General features: G+C 47.5%; 1 protein-coding gene across 1 annotated transcript in view; it reads right to left on the reverse strand.

The window, feature by feature from the left end:
- Positions 1-6,183, reverse strand: part of fam49ba (family with sequence similarity 49 member Ba) — a 23,724-nt gene extending 17,541 nt beyond the window's left edge. Inside the window, exon 1 of the mRNA XM_078287910.1 lies at positions 6,078-6,183. The gene's annotated coding sequence lies outside the window, so the exon portion shown is untranslated. The remainder of the gene's footprint in view (positions 1-6,077) is intronic.
- Between the last annotated feature and the right edge of the window lie 724 nt (positions 6,184-6,907).

The following is a 6,907-nucleotide window of genomic DNA, read 5'->3' on the forward strand; positions in this document are numbered from 1 at the left end:
AGGACAGGACAGAGGACAGAGGACAGAGGACAGGACAGAGGACAGAGGACAGAGGACAGGACAGAGGACAGAGGACAGGACAGAGGACAGGACAGAGGACAGAGGACAGAGGACAGGACAGAGGACAGGACAGAGGACAGAGGACAGGACAGAGGACAGGGGACAGAGGACAGGACAGAGGACAGGACAGAGGACAGGACAGAGGACAGAGGACAGAGGACAGAGGACAGGACAGAGGACAGAGGACAGGACAGAGGACAGGACAGAGGACAGAGGACAGAGGACAGGACAGAGGACAGAGGACAGGACAGAGGACAGGGGACAGAGGACAGGACAGAGGACAGGACAGAGGACAGAGGACAGGACAGAGGACAGAGGACAGGGGACAGAGGACAGGACAGAGGACAGGACAGAGGACAGAGGACAGGGGACAGAGGACAGGACAGAGGACAGAGGAGAGAGGACAGGACAGAGGACAGAGGACAGGGGACAGAGGACAGGACAGAGGACAGAGGACAGAGGACAGGACAGAGGACAGAGGAGAGAGGACAGGACAGGACAGAGGACAGAGGACAGAGGACAGGACAGAGGACAGAGGACAGGACAGAGGACAGGACAGAGGACAGAGGACAGAGGACAGAGGACAGGACAGAGGACAGAGGACAGAGGACAGAGGACAGGACAGAGGACAGGGGACAGAGGACAGGACAGAGGACAGAGGACAGGACAGAGGACAGAGGACAGGGGACAGAGGACAGGACAGAGGACAGGACAGAGGACAGGACAGAGGACAGAGGACAGAGGACAGGACAGAGGACAGAGGACATGACAGAGGACAGGACAGAGGACAGAGGACAGGACAGAGGACAGAGGACAGGACAGAGGACAGGACAGAGGACAGGACAGAGGACAGAGGACAGGGGACAGAGGACAGGACAGAGGACAGGGGACAGAGGACAGGACAGAGGACAGGGGACAGAGGACAGGACAGAGGACAGGACAGAGGACAGGACAGAGGACAGGACAGAGGACAGGGGACAGAGGACAGGACAGAGGACAGGACAGAGGACAGAGGACAGGACAGAGGACAGAGGACAGGACAGAGGACAGGACAGAGGACAGGACAGAGGACAGAGGACAGGACAGAGGACAGGACAGAGGACAGGACAGAGGACAGGACAGAGGACAGAGGACAGGACAGAGGACAGAGGACAGGACAGAGGACAGGACAGAGGACACACACACAGAGCACTACAGCATTTCCAGCCAATCAGAATCAGCGGATCGTCAGGCTGTTCCGGTCGTTTCAGTTTGATTCAGATTTTCATTTCCCTGCTTCCTGAACTGTTTGATTATTGATTCATTCAATATTTTCACCTATAAATATAAACAAAATCATCTGATCATTTCTGCCAGTTCTGATCAGAAACATTTTACTGTTTAAACATGATGGACTGTCTGGATCAGCTGATCAATAATCCATAATCCCCCCCCCCCCCCCGCCCGTACTGACAGTAAGAACAGAAACTCAAATCAAAGCTCAGTCAGAAAACAGAAGGAAGCAGCTGAAACAAGAAGAAACCAAAACACAGAGACGACATGGAAAATATTAATGTGTTAACGTGTTAACATGTTCATGTGTTCATACACATTAATCCTTCTATATCTTCCTCAGCTCAGAGTGATGAAGAAGAAGCTGCTTCACATCAACAGGAGCATCTGGGTTCATTTATATAAGTGAGTGTATATATCCGTATGCATTATGAAGCTATGAATGTACATATAAATATTTGTGTGCATACATGTGTGTATATGTATGAATATGTAATTACTCTTGGGTTTTTTTTTTTCTTTCTTTCCTTCTGTTTGTATCACCGGGTGTATAAAATACAAAACATGAAAAAAAAAATTATAATAATTGCAAGGACATGAAAGTATACTGGACATTTTGTGGTTGTACTGATTTATGAATTAATTGCAATAAAAGTATAAAAAAAACAAAAAAAACAGCATCTGCAGTCTGATCCAGACTGCATGTGTGTGTGTGTGTGTGTGTGTGTGTGTGTGTGTGTGTGTTCTCTAAGCTCACGCTGCCCCCTGCTGTTTCACTGTCTGAGCTGCAGAAAGCTGTGTCACTACAGACTGAACACTGCTGTGTTCAAGTGTGTGTGTGTGTGTGTGTGTGTGTGTGTGTGTGTGTGTGTGTGTGTGTGCGTGTGTGTGTGTGTGTGTGTGTGTGTGTGTGTGTGTGTGAGAGAGAAGTTGTGAGGCTGGAGACCTCCATGAGGAATGGGATGGCACTGTGACATCACATCAGACGTTGCTCTATCCTGTCAATTAATCTATTTTATTTTATTTTTTATTTATTTGTAAATTGTCACAGCGGGACGGACTGAATCACGGAGAGAGAGAGAGAGAGAGAGAGAGAGACAGAGGGATTCCTGGAGAAATAAAGGATAAAAAGCAGAAGAAGACGCAGGTGAGACCGGCTCCGGCAGGACCAGGTCTCCTGCAGGACCAGGTCTCCGGCAGGACCAGGTCTCCTGCAGGACCAGGTCTCCGGCAGGACCAGGTCTCTGAGCTGGTCCTCCTCACTGAACTGAGACTCTGCTGGTCTGAACTGAAATGGAGCTGAATGGAAAGTTAAACTCCTCCTCTTTTATCCAGAGGCTGGAATCCTCTGACTGAGGACCTGTAGGAACACATCCTGCGGGACAGGCCCCAGCATGTACCACACACACACACACACACACACACACACACACACACACACACACACACACACACACACACACACACACAGTCGGCTGCAGGATTCTCTGCTCCTGTCTGAGGAAACTGTGAAAGTGTTTAAACTCTAAAATAAAAGACAGGAGGTTTTCAGGTTTTCAGGTTTTCAGGTTTTCATCCATTTTCCTTTTTATTACATGATGAGAAACTTCAGAAGTTTCTAGGATTTGAAGCTGAACACTCCCCACCTGCTTCTACAGATTTACACTTTATTAACTAACACAGTTCTGTTGGCAGGTCGATGAAACTGTAAAGTCTCTCTGGTGGAAGACAGGGATGTGGGACTGTGTGACCTTCAGGTGAAATGACACAGTGACAGTGAGGTCAAAGGTCAGACTGTCGGCTGGAAGCAGACACCTCAGGTCAAATGCTGCCTGTTCATTTTCAATGTTTCATTTCAAAATGTCTAATAGGTTATACTGCATAAGTTATGAAATAAGTTATGAAATAAGTTATGAAGCGAACACTAACAGCTGTCTCTGTCTTCCTGTAACTGAACTCAGCGGCTAAAAACATTTCTGTTGTTTTCTCTCGTCCTTAAAGTGGAGATGAAACGGCATTTGGAGAGTATCTAACTTCCGTATCGTGACGTATTTCTGAGTGAAACAGGAAAGACAGGCGGGACGTAACGTTGGGAGGAATTTGATTTGAACGTTGAAAAGTGGGCGTGTCCTAACACCCGAAGACACGCCGCAGTACCATGCTGCTGCTAGCTAGCTAACTAATGAATGTTAGCCTCTTAGCTCTGTGCGCTAAAAGTTGAAGATTGATTGATGGGTGGATGTCATGATATTATTGGTTGAAATTAGTTACGGGCATGCTTACGTAAGCACACGGCATATTTTGTTTTACAGGAAGAAAACATGATTGAATTTTGATATAAGAATACAATGAAATTGATTTTTGGTATTTTTTTTGGCATATATTGTTAAATAGGTGCACAGTATGACCGGGGATGTGATCTAAAAGGGTTAAAAAGGCATTTTTCATTTCATCTCGTCTTCAAAGCTGCATGATGTCACAGAAACTCTGTTATTATTTCCTTGTTTTTTCTGTTTCTTCTGCTGGTGTCTGAACTCATTTCTGACTCCATGCTTCACTTTTCATCATCATGTTTTTAATCTCTGAGACTGAACCTGAAGCAGGTTCCTCCTTCAGTTTGGGGTTTTTCACTTATTCATCAATCTGTGACTTTCTAGAGAATCAACAGACCAGACCAGATCAGACCAGACCAGACCAGACCAGACCAGATCAGATCAGACCAGACCAGACCAGATCAGATCAGACCAGACCAGACCAGACCAGACCAGATCAGACCAGACCAGTCTGACCTGAAGGTTCCAAATAAAAACCTGGAGCTGTCCTCAGGACCACAACACGCTAACCACCTAACAACACGCTAACAACACGCTAACCACCTAACAACACGCTAACAACACGCTAACCACCTAACAACATGCTAACAACACGCTAACCACCTAACAACACGCTAACAACACGCTAACCACCTAACAACACGCTAACAACACGCTAACCACCTAACAACACGCTAACAACACGCTAACCACCTAACAACATGCTAACAACACGCTAACCACCTAACAACACGCTAACAACACGCTAACCACACTAACAACACAGTACACAGTAACATGGCTGTGTGCCGCAGCAGCTGATCAGCAGACAGACTGAAGCTGCTGAAACAACAGACAGAAAACCATCAGACAGATCCAGAACCAGAACCAGAACCAGAACCAGAACCAGTTCAGTACCAGGAAAACCAGTTAACAAAACACACCAGCACCAACACCAGATCACACTCCAACACCAGTTTCAATCCCAGTATCAGTTCTGTCTAAACCAGCATCAAGCGCCTGCTGCTGCTTTCTTTATGTTGTGATCCAGACAGGCAGAGAGACAGGCAGAGAGACAGGCAGACAGACAGACAGACAGACAGACAGACAGACAGGCAGAGAGAGAGACAGACAGACAGACAGACAGGCAGACAGGCAGACAGACAGGCAGACAGACAGACAGACAGACAGACAGACAGACAGACAGACAGACAGACAGGCAGAGAGAGACAGACAGGCTGTCTGTCTGTCTGTAGCTTCTCTACACTGAGCTGCAGTCAGACCTCTGTAGTTTCAGAGTGTGAAGCTGAAATCTCTTCACTCCTGTTTCTGACCTGCTGACCTGCTGACCTCTGACCTGCTGACCTCTGACCTGCTGACCTCTGACCTGCTGACCTCTGACCTGCTGACCTGCTGACCTCTGACCTGCTGACCTGCTGACCTGCTGACCTCTGACCTGCTGCAACACAAACACAAACCAACTGGATTTCCAGAAGAAAAACATCAGTTTGCATCTGCAATCTGCACAGACCCCCATCAGTCTGATCCTGATCAACATGAAGTCAGGCTGCAGGTCCACTCTGTTCTGGTGGGGGGGGGGGGGGGGGGTCAGGTGGTTCATCCTCCTGACTGACCTTTGACCTCCAGCATCATAAAGCCACACAAACACCCACAGAAAGCAAACCAGTTTGATTTTCAGAGAAGCATTACTTGATGTTTTCTGAAGCTGCTGATCTACACAGCATGCGGACCGGTCTGGAGCCGGACTCCGACCTGGAGCCGGACTCCGACCTGGAGCCGGACTCCGACCTGGAGCCGGACTCCGACCTTGAGCCGATCTCCGACCTGGAGCCGGACTCCGACCTGGAGCCGGACTCCGACCTGAAGCAGAGTCAGTCTGAACCGGTCTGAGCGCTGAAATGAGGAAGTGAAGCTCTGAGCTCCGGCCTGAAGACTCAGAGGAAGTGAAGCAGCTGCTGCAGGAAGAGATTCACTTTCCTGCAGACTGACAAACACACAGAGACAGACCGGACCCTGGAAACCCATCCTCCTCCTTTACTTCTCTCCTCTTTTACTTCTCTCCTCCTTTACTTCTCTCCTCCTTTATTTCTCTCCTCCTTTACTTCTCTTCTCCTTTATTTCTCTTCTCCTGCTTTACTTCTCTTCTCCTCCGCTGCTGACACATCTCATCTCATCTCACCTCATCTCAGTTCAGTCAACAAAATGTTTTGGACATTAAAATATTTCCACTGTTTCCTAAAGCGAGTCCGCTGTGCGTCATGTTTTGAACATTATGCAACATTTGTAATCATAAGCAGTCTGATGTTTTCCTGTCAGTCGGCTCTGAGCTGCAGATCAAACGGAGCGGCTCCGTCTGATCGGAACACCTTCCACTCTCCTGTCTGTCTGAACTCCGCAGCGCGCGGCTCTTACCTGCAACAGATGATCAATATTTCCGATCGATGATCGATTCCGTCTGTGTGTCCGTGTTCCCAGCTGGCCAGGTGTCGCGCGCCTCTTTACATGCTGAGTGAACCCGGAAGCCAGCGCGCGGGCGGCAGGCAGTCCGCGACTATAAAAGGACTTGATTCCTCAGCAGGAAGTGACAAGCTGCTGCAGCGCGAGCGGCAACCTGCAGTCGGCCGACTGAGCAACATGTTGCATCTGCAGAGAGAAACAAACCTGCTGACTGACACTGACTGGATATTCATATTTGGTTATAAATTATTATTCATTTATCACCAAACTATCAGTTCAGACGGAGCTGTGGCCCCGGTGCCTGATGGGAGTTTATTTATTTATTTATTTTAGATCCCAAATAAATGTCTCGTGGTTTCTGCTTGATCTTTTCTCTCCATTCTAAAGAGAAACCTGCAGGATCAGATCTGCAGCATCCTGCAACACTTTGGGCAACTGAAGGTCAACAGTTGCCTCCACTTGTTGCTCTAATCCTTTATCTTGTTGCCAGGAAACACTGGATTACATTTCAGCCTAATCATCTGTTGAGTTTAGTTGAGTTGTTTGGATTTATATTTAGTTTATTTTTCATATTTTCCATTAATCTTCTGTCAGTTTGATCCATTCCTGTCAGTTTGTTCACACTGACACTGTCCATCCAGTTTTAAATATTTACTCAACATTTTCCACTGATAACTGTTGTGTTTAATTCTCCATCTGCTGTTTTTATTTAGATCATATTTTCCTTTGTTGTATCCTGTTACAGTTTGCTGCTGCAACAAGTTTCCCACAGGGGGCAAAGAAAT

This window comes from Centroberyx gerrardi, chromosome 13 (assembly GCF_048128805.1).
Source record: "Centroberyx gerrardi isolate f3 chromosome 13, fCenGer3.hap1.cur.20231027, whole genome shotgun sequence".
Taxonomy (NCBI): Eukaryota; Metazoa; Chordata; class Actinopteri; order Beryciformes; family Berycidae; genus Centroberyx; species Centroberyx gerrardi.